At 36.9% G+C, this 20747-nt stretch overlaps 1 long non-coding RNA gene across 1 annotated transcript; it reads right to left on the reverse strand.

The window, feature by feature from the left end:
- Positions 1-3219: 3219 nt before the first annotated feature.
- Positions 3220-20729, reverse strand: LOC120322561. Its single transcript, XR_005562337.1, has 3 exons — positions 19209-20729; positions 16347-16389; positions 3220-3459 (listed from the first exon to the last, which is right to left on the reverse strand). It is a non-coding gene; the product is annotated as an uncharacterized LOC120322561 (long non-coding RNA).
- Positions 20730-20747: the final 18 nt, after the last annotated feature.

Here is a 20747-nt window from a genome sequence, read left to right on the forward strand (position 1 = left end):
ATTCTCTCTGGCTTTCCTCTCCCAGAATAATATTTTAATACTTATATCTCTTATATTCAAAAAGCGAGGTTTCCTGAAAAATACCTGAAGATAGATCCCATTCACTTCAAGATCAGTTCCCAGAGCTGACAATATGTGAGGAAAGAAATGTGAGGGCAGGAGAACAGAAGCAGCACTTAAGTTACCTGGAGATTTCAGTTCATTACATCATAATTTGAACTCAATTTGCTTAAATTTATATGATTTTTATAACAGCAAAATAAATAATTAAAAATTAGTAAGACTTTGCATGGCAACCAACCAGGAAAGATTCTCATTCTCTAGGCAAAAGTGCATCTTTTAGGCTTTAGAAGCAAACAAAAATAAAACTTCTGTTTTTTCCAATCATTCCTCTTTTCAGTAATCTCTTCTCCAATATACTAAATATTTTTTAACTTCTTTTGAACCAGAACTTCTAGGCTCTTGAGCAGATCAGATATTCATTTCAGTAGCCTGAAGAAACATTCTTAACATACAAAACGCATTCATTAACATCATTAAAACCTGAAAGTCGCTTTTATTTGCCAGATATTTCAAGATACATTTCCACTGACAGATTGCAATTATCTTCATGTAGGAATCAGAGAAGATCAAACTTTTACAAATGTCTCGTACTTAAACCTTATTCCAAATCACGCAATTCACTCTAAGGAATTTAGCTATATTGCATGGCAAATCCTTCATAAATCTAGTTGATCTTCTTTCAGTATTTCTATGATAATCTGCCTTTTCTTACTTAGGAATGTTTTGTCTCAACTCTTTCACTGACAATGAAAATGACATTTTGAAGTGCCTACAAAAACTAAATTCTAGTTAAAAGAGTAGCAACCTGTGAGTCAGAATAGTTGTGTTTTATTCCCAATTCTTTAAGTCACCTTCCCTGAAAACTAGGGCAAGTCACATCAAATATTTCTTTTCTTTTGTTTGCTCTCTTGATTTACCCTTCTGGAAGCTCCTCTGAGAACAGACTTACCATGTACCTATCAGCATCGCATGGAGGCCTCACTCTCACTGAGGTCTTCTGGGTCTTTCATGTTAGATTCTACATATTAAATAATGAATAGGAAATACTATTTGTTTGTGGTTTACAAATACACATGGGCAAAGTGTTAGGTTTTCTCTCCGAAACAGCCTGGATTTTCAGAATCTGATATTGTGGGACTGCCACAGACAAAAAGAGTACTCAGTGTGGAGGAAAGATACTCAAACCTGAACAGTTGATGTTACTGCTCTAAAGAAGAGGCCCTTGTAGGAAAATTAGAGATGCAGAGAAAGAAAATAAGTAAACTCGTTTACATCTCCTCTTCCTGTCCTTAGTGGTGTAAATAAATATTATGAAGGAAGTACCAGATCTGAGATTCTGGTTATATTTCAGCACCTGAAAAGAAATCTGTATTTAATTTTTTGTTACAATACAGTGAAGCTAATTTTTTATCAAAAAATAGGAATGCAAGCATTCCTGTTGAAAAAGATGTGTACTGCTCTACAATGTTTTGATCTCAATTATGGAATATGCTGACTATTCACTGAAATTGTAACAACTTCAATTTATCCTTTACTCAACCCTCAGATTACAATTTCCAAGGAAATTCGCAGCTCATCTCCATTAAGGCAAACTATGTTGCTCTTTCCTTTCCCCATTTATTTATCTTACCCAGACTAAATGTAATTTAAGGCATCTCTTGAGACAGTAGTGGTGGGGGGAGAAGAAACACAGGCAGAGTAATAAGAGAAGAGATGAGAGAGAAATCTTACTAAATTAACTCTGTCCACAGAAAACCTCTGAAAACAGTTATATGTTCATCTAGACTGGGAAGGGAATATTACTTTTTGCATATAACACAATAAAGTAGTAAAATTTTAAAATGCACTTGGCAACTCAACAGTGTATTTTCTTTTATCAGGTACAATTCAAAGAGCTGAACTGTTTGCCTAAGGGACATATCAGGGGTTTCTGCACCAATCTTTGAGGTATTTTTTCCACTTAGTGTGGGAGACCTGGTTCAAAAACAGTCTCAAATATTTTGTAATTCTTAGGTTCAAAATAAGCAAACCCTTACAGACATGTTTAATTAATGGATTCAAGAACACTGAGTCTGGATTAATATAACAAAAAGAAAGTACCAAAAGCAAGTTGTAAAGACAACAATTTTAAGATAATTTAACCATAATGAAAAACTGGAAATCTTGGATATTTTCTAAAAAAAAGAAGGCAGTTGAAAGACATATTCAGTGAACAGCTTAAACACCAAAACAGAGCAACAATTTAAAATAGCATCACTTCCCCCTCCAATGTAAGTTCAGTGCTCAAACTTTAAAAAATAAGCCAGAGGAAAAAAATCGTGCTCACCTGATATCTGATGTATGAAAAGATTTCTAAAATTATATGGGCAGGTCTAAAACATTTCAAAATGTTGTACTGCCAGTGGCATTTTTTTTAACAAATAAGTTCTAATATGAGCATATTCCACAATTGTGGAGATTTTTTTATAAATCTGTGGTGATCGAAAGTGAAGAAATGTGGCTCAGGCAACTGCTCAAAGTAAATAGATGGAAAGGGACTGGGAAAGACTGCTTCAGAAATGCCTTGTTACAAGGAACTACCCATAGGTTTTTGCTCAGGTAGCAGAAATACACGCCAAAGAGACAGCAGCAAAGTTTATCCAGGGCAGTCAAGAGCTGGGACAGAAAGGTGAGGCAGCAAAAGCACATCGAGTGTAGGATGAAGCAGAGTTAGACTGCCTGTGGGATCAGTAGCCAAGGGACTTGAAGTACACAGCCAGCTGCTGCCAGAATCTGGCCTGGGTGAGCAGGCAGGGACCTGAAAATCGCAAACCGAGAGAAGATTGAGGCTGAAGCAGTGGGAAGCAAAGAGCAACCACACTAATAGCCTTGCCAAGAAAAGGACTGTACGTAATTTCAGATTTCGGGAAAGCAATTTTAGGGATGGCAAATCATCTCATTGCACTGTAAATTATCCTGTTGCCTTTCCCCCTTGATAAATTACTTTTCATCAAATCAATCGATTCATGTCTGAAAGTGAAAAAAAGGCAGCTACCTTACTGAGTTCCAGACAGCCCTGTTTCATTTCCCCAAGCTTCTAGGGAAGGCCGAAGCTGGTATTTATCAGTGATCCACAAAATTTCAATTGGATATTTTTGCTGCAAATCAAGTTCTAGATTAACTTCATTTATTCCCAAATCCACAGGTGAAAAGGAATATTTGATTCCTTCTTCAAAATAAAAATAAGGCTTTTTAATTGAAAAACAAATATTGAGGCAATCCAGGAAGAACTGGAACATTTTTACTTTTTAACCTTATTGTTCCTGGCCACTTAAATTTTCTCTTCTTTACTTGCAGCTACGCACGTTGGGGTTGAATAGCCCATGGTGTCTTCTTGAATCCAAGCTTTACTGAGATCTAAAATAAAACAGTGAGAGTTTTGTTTTTGCTTTTAACCAAAATGCTCATGTGCAGAAAAGCCATTGCAAGCATTTTTAGACTAAGACTAAAATACCAGTTCAATATTAAATTCAACACAGGAGAACCTGCTGCTGTTTCTCAAAACACAGAGGTATAAGTTGTCCTTTAGCACCTTCTCTGAAAGTGAGGAGAAAAAGGTTATCTCTTCAGCTCATGGGAATTAAATACCTTATACTTCCCTGGAGTTCACCTAGCACCCTCTCCTGACCTAGACAGGCACTTTCCACTATTCTTTTTTAGTATTTCCCAGTGCAGATGTGAATTTGGTGCCCCATTGGGTGCTGCTCCAATTCTCTAGCCCTTATGATCAAGAGAGAATTTTTAGCTCCACACCTCTGCATTAAATTATGTGAGTAAATGAAACTAAAGCAAATTACAGTAACATCAACAGGTGAAATGGAAAATGCCTCCAAAATATTTTATATTCCTGTACAAGCAAAGACTGTAATGGACAGATTAAAAAATGGAGTCTACCTCTGCATTGCCTCCAGCATGGAGTTAAAAAGTCTTGATGCAACAGCTAGGCTGCTGCAGAGCTGAGCTGCTTGCAAAAGCTCCAGAAAGCACCCAGCAAGCCATCAGACGAGGGAGACCAGCAAAAAAGATGAGAAGTTGTTGCAATCAAGAACACAGCAAGGATTTACTCTTCCAAATAAGATATGCCAGGCAGATCTTGCTTTGATACTGTGGAACCAGACAGCGGACAGTCCGGGTCCATCTTGGTACCAGGCAAACTTTACTTGGATGCTGGTGAACTGGCCAGTGGGCCTTCAGGGTCTACCACAGCAGGGCTTTTTTTTTTTTACAAAATAAAGGTGTATTTATCGATTTGGGATCCAACATCTGGCCTCATTTGTGCCTTAATCTCGCTTAAGGGAATGTTTAAGAACTTGGTTCCCCTCTGCATCTAAGCATGTCGGAATAGAGGGGGGAGATTCTGCAGCAAAAGAAATCATTTTGGAATCTCTTTCTCTTTCTTGACAAGCTTTTTAATCCAGAGGACAGGGAAAGGAGAGACCGTCTGGCATTTTGTCCTCTAGACGTATTTTAGAAAATTATACATTCTTTTATTTAGATAATGGGGACAGTAGCTGACTTTATGGAGATATTCACAGGCTGTGAGTTCTAAATGTTGTGAAAATACAACTCATTGAAATATAAGTGTGATTTCAAAGGCAAAAGGAGCGAGCTTCGAAACTAATCCAAGGAAAAGCACAGGCATTGTCCTGTGGACCTTTGCATCTCATGACACTGGAAAACATGGGTTTCCTTTCTGCCTCAGACGCCCAGCAACTAAAGGCTGCAGTCTTTGCCTTTCATGGCTCTAAAGAGTTGTTAGTTTTAGGTTTTGCTTAAGTGTGCCAGGAGTTAAGGTAAGCAGACTACTTTGCAGTGGAGGCTAAGCTGAGAGCTGACAGTGACTCAAGTGCAGGCCTTGCCCTCTCTGATGGGGCACCATCTGGGCCAGCAGTGGTGGCAGAGTCTGCCAACAGCTCAAGGATGATCACATCCCTTATTACCGTCATTTGGAAATGGGAAAGAGAAGAGTGTAGGATAGGACCCTGTTCCCCAACCCAGCTCTGCTGAAGTAGTAACTGGGTGATACACATGTATGTGTACAAAATCTGTACAGAAACTTCATACTGATTGGATCTGTACTGCTGAGCAGAAGTGGAGGTGGTGTTACCTGTCCTGGCTGAATATAAGGAATTTCCAACAATTTGTCCAACAGACAAAGGCTTGAGCAGAAAATTAAGGCAGAACAGGCAATAGCAATAGAAAATGGGGTTTGGAATAGTCATTAGTACGTGACTTGCTCACCTAACCACCAAAACAATATTTTTTTCAGAGTAGTTATTTATAATCCTCTGTGAATAATTTCAATGTCTTCCATTATTTACACATTTATTCTCATGAAAGTCAGGTATGGGAATAAACTAGGGATAAAATTTAAGCCTACAGAACATTTTTCAATTTCAGGTTTCTTCTGCAGTCTTCATAGAGCACTGATAAACTGTGATAATGAGGAAATCAGGTCCCTTCCAGTTATTTACAACTGCCCTTATTCTAGATAACAATATTGTTCCTAAAAAAATGGGAGGTAAAATAAGAAAATATAAAATACAGACAAAACATGAAAAATAGAGAAAACACAGACAAAAAAGACAGACGTGAGGAAATAACAAATGTTCTCATAATTTTATTCATTTGGAATCATGAGATGTAGGAGTGCTGTTTACTGAAAGAAAAAAAAAAAGCCAGTGAAAGTCATAATTTTAGCAGTTCTCTTGCTGAGGTTGGGAAAAAAAAAAGCTTTCAACAGAACAGAGTCAAGCCTTGATAAATTACATAGTTCAAAAGACAATCTGGAGACAATAACTCCAGAAGAAATCATCCTGGGCTGATGTACAGCAGTCTGTTTAATATATACTAGATAAACAGATACGATCAACAAAATAAAAGACTACTTTGCCACTTTCATAGACCTTTTGCAGATATCTACATCAAAGAACTGTGAAAATGTCTTCAAATTTTTTTAGTACAAGTTACACAGTAAAGAACATACATACAAAATGGATTTTAAAATATTTGGAGGGCCAAGAAAAAAAACACCTAAAAAAAAGGGGGGGTTTATATGAAAAGACTGTGACTTGAAAATGGAGGTAAAGGAATGCAAAGCTTGTGTATTTCTTAATTGAAATCACAGATAGTTCATAATATTTCAGCTCTCTCAGTTGAAACTTTAACAACTGTATGTTTTAGCTATAATAAAAACACTTTCTGTATTTTTTGTTACGATCACAGCTGTCTGAGTAAAATTTGCTTGTAACCTGCTACTGGTCTTAGAGAAGATGGCCATGCTTAAGGGCATTTTCTAAATCATACACTGGTCAAAGCATGTCAAAGTTCATGGGCTATAAAAACCTTAAACACCTCAAAAAGTTTTAATATTTTAGCACAGAGATATTGGTAAAGAGATTCACAGGTTAAAATACATCCTTACTCCAAAATAGAGGATTGAGCTTTTTATAAGTGTTAGCAACAAGCAGGCTTTGCATAACTGACTGTATTTTGGAGGTTATCTATATACAAACAGCATCAGTAATATTTCGTGTTTTCTTGTATAGCCTGTGAGGGAAAGCTTACTAACATGTCTTTCTTTAGATCAGCAACGTGCCATGGCACATAAAGGCAGCCTGGTGGTTGCGACACTGTTAGTCACTTTTACAACACAACAGTTGGGATTTAAAATCATTTCTATAACAGTAATGGATAATATAAATGGAAAGCAGCAATAATAAAATGAAGACATACTCCAGACATATGATCTTTATCAAATCCCCCCCCAAAAAAACCTAAATGCCTATTATTTTAAATTACATTTTTTTATCTTTTCTGTGTTGTTTTATTATAGTTGTTCTTACTATGATTATATTATTAGTTGACATCATAATAACTTATCTGAAGTCCCATATCAGTATAAGCTACTAAGCTAACTTACAGTGACATTTAAGCCCTGCTCACCTAGACTGCCTATATTTTAATGAAAGATTAGCAAAATGAATATATTTTTTACAAAATACCAGAATTTATTGAAAGGGACTTATAGCCACTTTTGAAGATTCAGAATGATTTTTTTCCTAGATTAGATAGTTTATTTCAAATCAATAAATAAAGATAAAAAAACAATTGGAAACTAAAAAACCAAGAGTATGCTTTTTACACTAAGAAGGTAGTTATGAGGCAGATACGACAAGCTGAATTCTGCTAGATTTTAAATCTTGAATTACACAGAATAGGCACAGCTTTTCGTTTTAATAAAGCACTGTTCTTTCAGTGATAAACACTTTCTAATAACTCTTTTTTTTGCACATTTATATTTAATTAATTTTTATTCAAATAGTAACTTACTGATGTTTTTTATTTTATTTCCATTTTAATCTTAATGTAATTCAACACAGAGTAAAAACTAAATACAACTTCTGAAAATTATAAGCATTGGAATTCACTGATAATATAAAACACAGAAATATTTTTTAAAAATTGTTTGGTTGTTTTTAGTATGTCTATACCTATTTGGAGGAAAAAAGTACCAGAATTGTTTAAAGTTTATATGCAGTTGTTCATCAATTTAGCAATAAACCCTAATGTTCCCTTGGTGGAGGAAAGGAGAGCAAAAACTCAAAATAAAAAAGGTGATGTGTGAATGAAAACTTGTGCCTGTTCATTAATCTGTGGATAAAGTAGATTGTTTAAGCTCCTTAGACTAAGTCAGTCCCTGCTAGGCTCTATCTATTCTTGTTTGATTATGATAGTGGTGCATATTTCAGCCTCTGTGAGGTAAATCCCAGGTACCCCTCTCAGCATATATAAAATAATGTGCTATGCTGCTCATTTTTTGCTACTTTATTTCATATGTTAGATAAAAAAAAATATAACAAATTCTATTTAGTCTTAGTTTTTCAACAAATACAATTTGAATTCCATAAAGTAACAGAACATGCTGCTACATATCACATTCAAATAATTCAAATTTTAGCAATCAGTCAAATATTCCTTTGACATACAGGACTTTTCATGCTTAGTTGCAAGGCTATGTATAGCAACAACATTGCTTAGAGAAGGTTATATGTAAGCAGCAGGATAGCTGTCCTCAACTGTGATTAAAATCAGCTCCTGAGAACGAATTACTCCTTGGGCTTAAGACACCTGAAATGAAAACTATGGTGTAAGCTGTCTGGTTTCCTGCATGGTATCTTTGTCTGGTTTCTATAATGGAAACAAATCAGTTTCATCTGCTGAAATGAATAGCCCAGAACTCTCTGAAAGGCTATATTTGCATAATACTTTGCAAACCCATGTTTCAAACCAACCATGCCCAATACTGAGGGCACAAAAGCTCTTTTTACCTTCACCCAAGGTAAAGCACTTTATCGAGCATTGGTTTTTCTTATTGTCATATGGGAAAATGCAGACGTATAGAACTATCTGTTAGTAATCTTTACAAAAGAGAAAACAGAGATTTCCCAGATGATGACTCAGCAAAGACCTAACAATACTTTAATTTTGAAAGATTTAATACACTTTCAGACTAGAGCATAGAGGAATTAGAGTCCAAATGAAATTTTATTAATATATAAATAAATCTCCTTGGCAGCCCCACCCAAATTTATACTGTGTATCTGTATTCTGTGAAAGCAGGGGAAACTAGCGCTTGTAAGTAAAGTGGAATAGAATGGACTTTGTGTTTATGCAGTCTTTCATATGTGTGTCTTTAGCTAATGGCATCTAAATGTGCATGTGACAGCATCATCTGACATCTTTTGCCAGTCTTCTAAAGAACTTGCCCGCAAGCAGTTCTCATTGTGTCATTTATATGCAGTTTTATTAAATAAAGGAAACGTAATGGCCTGCTGACCATTTTACTTCTGTACCTGTCAAAAAAGATGTATTATAGTAATTAAATTGTACTTGTTGGGCCCAGTTCCTACCTATATTTTTGAGCTGATTTAAAGGTATGTGAACAACATGGAAGAACCAAATGATAAATAATAAGATATTTGGTTTATTCTAATTAATATAATTAGAGGCTTTACCTCAACTATGTCTCTCTTTTTTAAATGAGTCTCTGTTACAAAGGAAATCAGATCCAACCTCTCCATCAATTTCAAGATAACTCATCCTATTTTTGTGTGACAAAGTGCCTTAATATTGATTAACTTGTCCCAGGAAATGGCTGAAATTCCCCTTAAAAAAAAAAAAAAAAAAAAAAAAAAAAAAAACAAAAAACAAAAAAACACTAACTATTAAAACCACTGCTAACCACCCTGGCTGTTTTTGGCCAAACTGCCTTCTCCCTACCCTGCCCATTTCCAGATTTCGTTCCCCTGGAACACACCAAGATGTGACATCTAAACCCTAGTCCTCACAGCGTGTTTGTTATATCCAATTGAGTGCTCAGGCCCATGTCTGGATGACTTTTGAACTTCTCCAGGAATGGACACCACACAGGTTCCTTGGACAACCTATCAGTGCTCAGCCACTGTCACAATGAAAATATGTTCTGAGAACCTCCCATGTTTCAGTTTGCAACTGTTGCCTCATGAATTCATGTAACTGGTAAAGTAGAAGGCATAAACTTATGCTTCTCTACTGGGGCTACATTTCTTAATTTAAATTATACTCTGATGTTGCTGACAACTCCTGTTGCAACTGCAAAGACAATGAATTTAAAACACATGATGTTTGATTTTGAGGTAGATCTCCTTGGTGTAGAAAACTGAAAGCTTATAGAGAAACGTGCAGTGAGAGATTTTTGGAAAACAGGTTACCTAAACATTTTAAGTTCTTAACAGTAAATTTAAAATATTTTTAATGTTTCTTTTCAAATTTGCTTTTCAACAGATAACAGATCGCGAGGAAGGCACTATCTTTTTGGTCAGCTCTTCGAATTCTTAGCTTTATCAAATACTGTAGAATTGGGCAATCTAATCAAGATCTGTATCTAATCAAGACCTGTATCATCCAGCTAACTGCATCTGAAGTCATCAAGAAAACATTTGGTTAGAAAACATCAGGAAGCAGAGAAGTGCAGTTGTCCCTCGGGCAGGGGAACAAGGGCACAGGGGACAGAGGGGGCACAGGAGACTCAAGGCCAATGGGCAGGCACTGACAAGGGAGGCAAGGGACACGGGCTGGGACGGAGGGTTGAGCTTGTAGCAGCCACTAAAAAAGATGGGAGTCCCCCTCACAGCCCGCTCCCACTCAAATCTCTCCTGTCCCAGGGACCCAAGACCTATAGCTGGCCAGCTGGTCAAGGATCAGGGTCCAGCAGAAAACTTAAGGATGAATTCTCCTTATGGTAAGAATAGAGAAATTAATGACTAAAAGAAATGTGTCATGATGTCAATCACAACCTTTTTCTCCTCCTTGCAGAATTATATTGAATTCACAAAGGTTTGCTATAAGTTTTGTTTACAAAATTCGGAATTGGAAATCTCTGCATAAGAGATACAACAGGAAAAATTAGCAAGAAGGTGACACAGTAAGCTGCTGACTGAGATTAACATATAGGGGTCCTTATATCTATTTGATTTGTGTTTTATTCCTGTTGACCACATTCAAAGGTGTGTTGCCTCTCTGGTATGGTACTTACACTAGAAATATGACTTTTGCTTTCAGATGGTGCCTGCCTTTCCTTCCTATGCAGGAAAAATACTGCATATGAATTACATACATAAAAACATATATGTATAACACGTATTCTTTAATAACCACATATCCTCATTGATATATAGAGTTTACTACAGAACAGTACTATAAAACTCCATGAAACAGTATCACCCTTAGTTTAGAGACACATAAGGACCATCAGTGGCAAAGCATGCATTTTGCCTTACATTAAAATAGTTGTGAGAGAGAAAAGGTAAATTTGGAGTTATATTTATATTCTCTCCCTTCAAAAATAATAAGTGATCGATAAACTCAGAAATCACATACCCAGAGGAAATATTTTTTATACTTTGCTTATGAACTTTTGAAACTACCACAATGTATCAATTGATTCCAAGACCCTAAGAGGATTGTACAGGTATTAGCCATGTATATCAATAATGAATACATCCAGAAGTGTAATAAACCAAACATGAAGGCAGCAATAAACAGCAATCACAAAACTCAGTTATTTTCACCCAGGTCACCTAACCTTTCAACATCAACTTTCTGCCAAAAAGGTTTCAGAATTATTTTAAATGCAAAAATAACAATGCGTTTATGTATACTAATAGGCTTTGAAAAATTGTTTCCAGACTACAGTATTAGAGTAATAAACTAGTTTATTAAGTGAGTATGCTCTCTTCACACAGTTCATCTCATTTGCATTTTAATCTTCCATTTGGTTGTTCTATTAATACAGTAAATGTATTAGCCAGAATTCTACACTAGAAGATAATTTCAGAATATTTCATTCACTAAATAAAGGCAATAGAATATAAAGGGTAGAACAATAAAACTAGATGTTATCAAAACTGCTTTGGTTAAACTAAGAAAATACAGACTTTGAAGAACAGTAGTAATTACTATACCTGGCTCTTGCATGCTCTTTTCAACAAGCAGGTCACAAAACACTATGAAAAGGAAGTCAGCATCATTACCTTTGCTTTTCAGATAAAGTACTTTTCAGAAAAAAAAAGTGACTGAGCCCTTTAGATAAGGGAAATCTCTGGGAGCAGAGGGAGAATTATGCTGGAATCCTTCTGACATATGCATTAAATCACACCACTCATGATGAACCACTATGGAAATCTGATGAACAAGCCACGGCTTGTCTCACACATTTTTTAGTACTGAGTGTGAACCGTTCACACCAGCTTCCCATAGTCTTTCTGCACCATAACCATAAAGTAAAGGCTCTTTGAGGGACACCAGTAAGCCATTTCCTAAGAACAGCTCTTCACCAGGTTTTGGGAAAGGGTTATAAATTACTAAGTCAAGCATCAAAATTGTCTACTTGCCCAGGATGCAACTCTCTCCTTTTGGCAAGGCCTGCATTTCTTCCTCCTTAACACAAACTACATGTTTCTTCCAGAAAACTGTTACAGTAACGCTAGCTGACCGCTCACAGGGAAAATGATTTTCATGTGGTCACTCTAATCACAGTTGAGTAACAATACTGTGTTTTCTGTCATCCTATAACTTTTACCTTATAGGAGATCAAAAGGGCTCTTCTCAGCCATCACAGCAACAAACTTGTTAGAAAAACAGTGGTCCAGAGTGATATTCCCTGCTTATCATATCATATATGAGAAAACTGCAGCAGTTGTTGCTTTCTTGACACTAATAGGGAAACGGTAAGATTTTAAGGAACATTCACTGAAGAAACTACCATTTCCAGTGACTTAACAACTTAATCACAAAGTAATATATTATGGCAAAGTAATATGTTATGGCAAATTCATGTACCATAGCAAAGGCATATAATCCATTTCAATTCCCTCTGTGTGGATATAGAAGGCAAATAAAAACAAATGTAAAAGAGGAAGAGTACATAGGTAAAATGAGAGATAGTTATTATTTTGGGGAAATAATAACAAAGAAATTGTCTACAATGGCAGAAATCTTACTCTGCTGACTAGTTCATACTCTCCTATTCTATCACTGATGCTTACCATATACAATTTTACATGTTATTTTATGATAAAGACCTCAACAATTAAACCAGCTAGTATCAAATTGCACATTGAACACTTTCCATTTAGGAAAACTGTCTGGCATATTAATTGCAATGTATTTCAGTGTAAGGGGTATTGCTGTATTTAATGCTTTAAGAATGGGAAAGGGGAACCAAGCCCTCAGAAACACCCAGCTCACTAAACCAAGGGTCCTCAGTGGAATTCAGGCCAGCTCAACACACTGTCATGGTTCAATCACAGTGTGTATCTTGGTCAGGTTCAGTAATACTGCATGACAACCTTGCTGATAAGCAGGTAGCCTAATAATGAATTTCATACTATAAAGCCATTTTAATTAATAAGATAATAATGAGATAATACATTGTCTGATTTGATTACATTGTTCTTCAAAAAAGTAATTTTACCTCTTATTTCCAACCTCTTTACTCCATACAGTAATTCTTCATATGCAATGTGTTGCAATAAGATTGATATAATTTTTTCTGACCAGGACTTCAAAAAAAAAACTAAGGCTATTAGGTGCCCAGTCTACTTTAGCCAATTCTGAAGCACTCAGATACAATATTTGACAAGTCAGATCCAGAATAGCATGTAAAATTAATTGAAATTCCCAAAAAAGTATTTGAAGTCATCATCTACCAGTTGCTAGAGCAGAGTATTTGTATATGGTGATGTCATTATCTCTTTGTTTTGTGAAAACATATTTTATTTATGTGACTTTAGCCCATTACATTATGACAAATCTCTGGCTCTAAAAAAAAGTCACTTCATGACAAAACCATATCTTTAGTCACTGCTGACAAAATGGTGAGAGATTCTACTTGGAATCCCGTTTTAAGCAGACATAGCAAACTAGAGAATTATTGCTCATTTTCGTTCTTGAATTTCTTCAAGGCTTCAGGGAATTCATTTATTCATAATCATCTGCTGTTAATAAGATATTAGTGCCTCATTTTCTCAAATATGCACACTCTGTCTCTGCTCTCGCAGTGTTTTCCTGCACAGTCCTATGCAGTTGCAACATACAACATCTCACCAGCTACCATAACACAGAAATAAATAATCTTCCTGTGCAGCAGTGCCATCAAAAGTCAAATTTAGCTAAGCTTTAGAGCAGCCTTCAAATTTCTGGCATGATTTTTCAACAGCAAATTGTTGTGCACATCTTTTTGGCACTCAGTAAGTCTGAAATGTCTTTTAAGCTATAAATTTATTGGTTTAGTTTAAATATATGCAACCTCCAAAATGGATGTAACTGTGACCAGGGAAAGAAGTTGCATAAGGCGTTATTATTTGTGGTAGACAAAAACTATGGGTTATATACTAATGAACAATAATTAACATGATTAGGTACAGGCTTGCTAAGAAAGCCAAGGCATCTCTGATGCTACTGTTGTGTAGAACACTTTTTCCTAGACCTTTGCCATTTTCTGTGTACTAGCTGGTTTCTTCTCTCCTCCCTGATTCCTGCCTGGAAACTGGAGTGATCCTACTGCTATCAATTCAGTGTTCCAGCAGCAAGCAGTAGATTTTTGCACTCATTTTTCCTGCACTTTTTTTTCCCTTGCCAGTAGTGCTTCTCTTTCCCTGACAGCAACAAATGTGAAGTGGGTGAAGGGGCCCTGTGAGAGAAAGAGCTGTGCTGAGATGTAGCCACAGCTTGTATCTTTGATATTAGAAACCTTTACCTTTAAGGACATCAACAGAACACTTCTCAGTCTTCACAACAACAAATACCAAGGTGTTAAAAAGTGGGAATCCAGGATGATGTTCCCAGATAAAGCTTCAATAACTAGTATTTCCTGCTAAATCTCATGTGAACTGAAGTAAACTCACTAGTCAGATCTTTCTTTCCTCTTTAAATATATATTATATATAAATATATAATTTCTTTACAAAAATTTATTATCTTTTTAAAGACAAAAGACAACTGGCATATGCAATATCCAAACTTAGCTATTCCTGACTTTCAGTCTAATCTTAGACTTCTGTGAATGCTGAAGAAAGTGATAACAAAAAGTATTAAATAAATTAAATGATTGAAGGTGAAGAAAAATATAAACTAACTGTGAAAGATACATAATGCATATTTCTTAACTGGAAGTATCTGGCCAAAAGCTCCACAATTTTTGTATCCAAGGACTTAGAAAACATGGATAAAATAGTCATAATATCTGCAAATAGCTGCAAAATAAACTGAGGGCTGAGGTCACTTGGCTTGTTCAGCCCGAAGAAGAGGAGACTGAGGGGAGACCTCATTGCAGTCTGCAAATTCCTCATGAAGGGAAGTGGAGGAGCAGGCTCTGATCTCTTCTCTCTTGTGATCAGTGATAAGACCCAAGGAAATGTCATGAAGCTGTATCAGGGGAAGATTAGTTTGGATATTAGGAAAAGGTTCTTCACCCAGAAGGTTGCTGGGCACTGGAACAGGCTCCCCAAGGAAGTGGTTACAGCACCAAACCTGACTGAGTTCAAGAAGCATTTGGGCAACGCTCTCAGGCACATGGTGTGATTCTTGGGGTTGTCCTGTGCAGGGCCAGGAGCTGGGCTTTGGTGGGTCCCTTCCAACTCAGGATATTCTGTGACTCTGTGATAAACAGTTTCAAGTATCCTCTTAAAGGCTACAAGCAGGTCTCTCTCCAGATACATCTGCAGTTTGAGTGCTAAACTCCATCAAGTCTCCCAAAATAATCTGTCTGGATCTCATACATAACAACATATCCATACTTCATTCCCCAGTCTTCCCTTCACATGAAGGTGAAAAAAGATTTGTCAAGGGACTTGCTAAAGATATATTTAAGCGTTGTGTGAAAGACCATGCAGGAGATCTAAACTTTATACAGGCTTCTTCTGCAAGGCACAGAAAACTTGGACTTTAACAGTTCAAAACTCCTGCTGAGGATCAAGCAGCATGAAAAATTTCCATACCATCCTTGTTACTTTGTTGTGACAGATTTGAATAAATCCAATGGATTAGAAAAGCCACACAAAAATTCCCACAACAGGTATAATTCTAGCCTTGACTTTTTTAAGGACTTTAATCATTCTTGGCTCTTCCAGAAGGTCCTTCAGAAGCATTAGGCACTAAAGACCCATGTAGAATGGGTCTTCCCCTAGACTTCCATGTAGAATGACATGGAAGCCAAAACTGTCTTTTTCTATCCATCTTAGAAAAGCCATTTCAGAAAAAAAATGGGGGTTTTTTGAAGGAGAGATTGGAGCTGTCACTGATACACACAGTGGTATTTTCCTTCAAGGTTGCTTTTGCTATTAATGTATCTAGAGTTATCTAGGGGATTATATAACCAAAAAGACTGTACCAAGGCTTTGGAGGTCTGTCACAAGGGAGCAAAGAAATGCATTTTCCAGAGATACATGAGGGCTAGCCATCTGAAATAGTACATTGTGCACAAAAGTCACAAGGTTAAACTGCCAGCATTTTTCCTTTCTTCTCTCTCCCTTTATTCCCCTCTTAATTTAAAGTGAAAAAGGTCACTTTAAAGTGAAAATGGTTGGTAAGCCCAAACCCAGATGCTAAATTTCCCTGACTAGAGCAGCTGGCAGACTTGAGCTACTGGCAGTCCTCACCACTTCTGGAGAGATAACTCCATAAATTCAAGAGTAAAACCGTACCTGTGATGTGGTAGCCTTTGTTTGTCCTGGATTATTCTTTGTTCTGAGAAGAAAAAGAGAAAAAAATAAAAAGAGGTTCTAACAGCTTCACTTGCTCTACCTTGCATAAATTTGATATTTCTAACTTACTATATTAACAATAAGTTCTTTTAACATGAAGGAATATTAAATATATATATATATATATATCTCCCATGAAATAGTGAGCACAGTTTTAGTGCTGAATGGTGCCACATTCAGTTTGCAGACACTCACTAGTGGGTATCCCCAAGGCTCAGTATTGGTCCCAGTCCTGTTTAATATCCTTATTGATGATAGCAGATTGAGTGTACCCTTGCTAAGTTTGTAGATGACACCAAGTTGGGTGGCAGTGTTTTTCTGCTGGAGGACAGGAAGGCTCTGATGAGAGATCTGGACAGATGAGAGATCTGGACAGGCCAAGGCTAAGTGTATGAGATTCAGCAAGTCCAAGTGACAGGTCCCAGACTTGGGTCATAACAACCCTATGCAGCACTACAGGCTTGGGGAAGAGTGGCTGGAAAGCTGCCCATGACTTCCTTCCAGCTTTTTTAGGTATCATGGGAAGTTAAAAGTTGTCAGAAGACATAAAGCCCTGAGACCTGTCTGCCATGGTATAATTAGTAGGTCTGAATTCAAAGGGCTCACTATTAACCAGCAGAAGACCATGTACACAGGTAACACCCTTTTAAAAGGACAGTCTAAAATTATAGTCTACTCCACTCTATTCACTTACATCTTGAAAACATATTAGTTTGATTTCATGCTACATACAAATGGAAAAATTAATTTCTCTAAGAAAGAAGGGGTTTTCCTGTATTTTTGGACTATTTCTCTAATGAAGGAGGAAGTTTATGTGATAACGCTATTTATCCATATGTCAGCTTTCTCCAAAGAGTTTTTTATCGCCTTGGCCAATTTCAGTAAATCTGACTGAGACAGAAGTCTCAGGGGATAAGAAACAGAGAAGGCAGAGAACTGAATTAATGTCATAAGGGAAAGGGAAGGGAACAGGAATGGGAAGGAAAGGTGTGAGATCTGTGACTCTCCATCTCACTGCAGGCAGGGCAGGCAGTGAGCATCACCCAGCAAGACCCCCTGTAGCACAGATTCAGGCACAGGACCTGCGGCCAACGGTACAGCTGCACAGGGAGAAGGCAACTTGGTGGGAAGCAGGAGAAATAATAACAGCAGTGGCAGGAAGTATAACAAGAGGAGGTGTAGGTATGCCGAGAAGGGTTGAAGGAGGACACAACAGGTGGCTGGGGTTATAAGGAAAGAGGCAGTGGACAGGAGACAAATCCAAAGAAAGTCATTAATTCTGCTGCTCTCTGAAATGATTGGGCTTTTGGGAAGCTGAGGAGGGGACTCTCAAGCTGACTAGCCAATAGACAGGATGTTTCTCTATTAAGGAATTAACAGATGAGGATTAGGAGCACAGGAAGTTTACCATAGAATTGAAAAGAATTTGGGAGAAGTCTTGTTGAATAAATTGTTCCCTCTCTGCAGAACCTACTCATTATTCCACTGATGTCCTCTGCAGAAACAAACCAAATGCAGCCCCTGCTCAAGCACACAAAAATATAATTAATCTTTTCTTTTCCCAATTGCCTTCTTCTCTGATGAACAGAACTATCACCACTGGATAAAGAAGAGGGATTTTCTGAAATATGTCCTTGAGGTAATAAATGTCATCCTCTCCAAAAAGTAATCTCACCTCAAGATAACTAAATCTTTTTTCCATTCATCAAATATCAGAGAGATAACTATCCTTACTTGCTATTTAAATTCCTCTGCAGAAATTGAATTCTCGCCTCACAAATAAAGATTGTTGCAATTATTTTCTCAAACACTAAGCAACATTCCTCTTTAAAAAAAGAAAAAGCAGTGGGACTTCAGTGGAATAGCATAATCTGCAGACTGGGGGAACAAAACCATTTGTGCCTGTATTCTGTGCTCTAAGAAGAATTCAGCTGTAATTTCCTGAGGGTTTTTTTTTTGGGGGCGGGGGGGACGGGGAAGAATTTTCCCATTAACTGATTATTACTTAACAATTTTTGAATAGAGTTTTTGGGTCTGCCAAAATTCAGGTAAAATAAAACAGGTTTATTTATAGCTCTGGTCTGCATTTGCATGTCATAGATGCATATATGTGATGAATTTGCATCACATATACATTCTTCTGAAACAAAGCACAGATTTGATTCCACTCCAAAACTCCACACAAAAAAAAATCAAAGTGACTGGAGTTACAAAAACACTGTGGTTGTCTGAGCACCACAAATCCATCTTTCTATGACAGAAAACAAAACAAGAGAATTCTTTCCTTACTCTACAGTTAGTTGCTTTAGAGAAAACAGTGATAAATCATCTTTAATTCAACTGACATAAATCATTAAAAACAATCTACTTTCATTGTCTAAAGACTCAACAACAGATCTGCTTCAGAATATGCTGTCTCAGAAAAATGTAAATAAAAAGTATGTGTGTTTCTGACATATATTTGTCAATCCACTTTTCTTGAACGCTATGAAAGAGTTCTTTGTTTTGTTAAGAACAAATCTTGATATAACTTCATATTTATAACCTTCTACAAAACAGAAACAATGGCCACAGAATTTGCCATTTTTTTGATGTTTATTCAGCTTTATTAGTGTTTAAGTTATCATTTTCAATCAATCCTTTTACAAATAAGGTAGCAATTGATGAAAACACCATATGAATTGACCAAAATCCCCTTTATTTTTAATTCTCCATTTCTTCCCCTTTTCCCCTTTTGTTTTAGTTATCTCAAAGTCTGAAAGGAACATAAGTTCTCCCCCATAAGTCACTATTCATACAAACCTGTTTCAGAGCTTGCAAAGGCTTGGGCTACTTAAGCCACACAGCCTCTTACAGCAGGGCAAGTCTTTCCCAGAGATAGACAAGAAATCCTGGCTTTTCTGAATACATGTCTACACCTCATGTCCCCTGTTTTAAAATGATACTGTCATATTTTCTATGTGGTTGCATAACTGTGTTTGAGAAAAAGTATTAAATTATTTCTATAATGATGACAACAGCTATACTAGTTGCCTTACAGAGACTGTGGGATTATATGGTAACAGAATAGACGTGACAAGGCACTCTAGGAAGGATGTTTCTTCCCTCATATGCAGAGAGGATCATAACTGGGTAGGTCTGACAGTAGGTCTGTATTCTATTTATGTTCTCTAGGAGTTCTAAGATGTGACTGGTATTTAATTTCATATTAAATGTAATAAAAATTAATATCGAAATTAAATATTTCAGCTAAAAAACAAGATGATCACAGATATCAATAATATCTGTCTGATTCTTCAGGTGTGTTAAAATTGTGAGATTTTTTTCAAGCTTCTAGGACGGTTTTTTGTGGGTTTGTAGGTGGGTTTTTTTCTGTTTTGCATACATTAGCATTATCTCAAACAGCATATTTGCTTCATCTCTGAAGTTTCAGTCAATTCCTGCAGCGATATCAGCAAGTGCTTATAATAAGCTTTCGGAAAACGTAATGAGGATGATCATTTCTCTTCAGTTCTTGGCTCTGTGCTAGAACACAACAATAGGATGTCATCAGAATAAAAGTTTGAATCAGGACGTCTCATTTGCTTCCTTTCATTAGTGTTTGGGGAGCGGAGGGTTGTTGTGACAGTTGGTCAGTAGTGATTCAATTATGTGCTCCATTCTCTGAACTTCAGTTCGAGATGTCCTTTGGCAAGCTGAGCAACTGCTTGATAGAGTATGCAAAGGACATGACTGATTTTGATAGATTTGTCATGCAGCATGCCTTTGAAGGTGCACTACAAGCTGTGGAACATCCATTTCACCGAAGGTTCCCATTAAATTTAGTTCTCCTCTCTCTTTCGTAGTGAAAGTGATCTGTAGCATATGCACACACCACTCAGCATGTGAAATTGTATAGGCCAAAATGAGAGGAAATCCTTAGCTCACAAGTGCTAAGGACTCAGAGATGGATATGTCCTGATGTAATGTCACTTTGTTAATGATCACATCTCAAGAGAGGGAACTCGTAAAGGAGCATTTCTCTGAGAATATCACATCCGGCCTCAATTGTACAGGAAAAGTCACAAGGGGCCCCCAAAGAGTTCCAGTAACATCACTAAGATCAGATGCCTTACGGTGTTTAGGGCAGGTGAGCTCTCCCATTTCTGTATCTTAGAATGCTGAACTGTACAGGAAAATAAGTTTTTTCAGCCTTTAGAGTTCAAAGAAGCTTGGCCTAGGGGACCCCTACCCATCTCGGTCTTCTGAAAAATGGAGGCAATGGAACAAATCATGAGTTAAACTTACACCTGCAACAGTGTAGTAGTTTTAGTCTAGGCCTTCCTTGGCAACCAGTTTGTA

The sequence above is a fragment of the Pipra filicauda genome, unplaced genomic scaffold, assembly GCF_003945595.2.
Source record: "Pipra filicauda isolate LSUMZ 115617 unplaced genomic scaffold, ASM394559v2 scaffold130_size2058158_pilon, whole genome shotgun sequence".
Lineage (NCBI taxonomy): Eukaryota > Metazoa > Chordata > Aves > Passeriformes > Pipridae > Pipra > Pipra filicauda.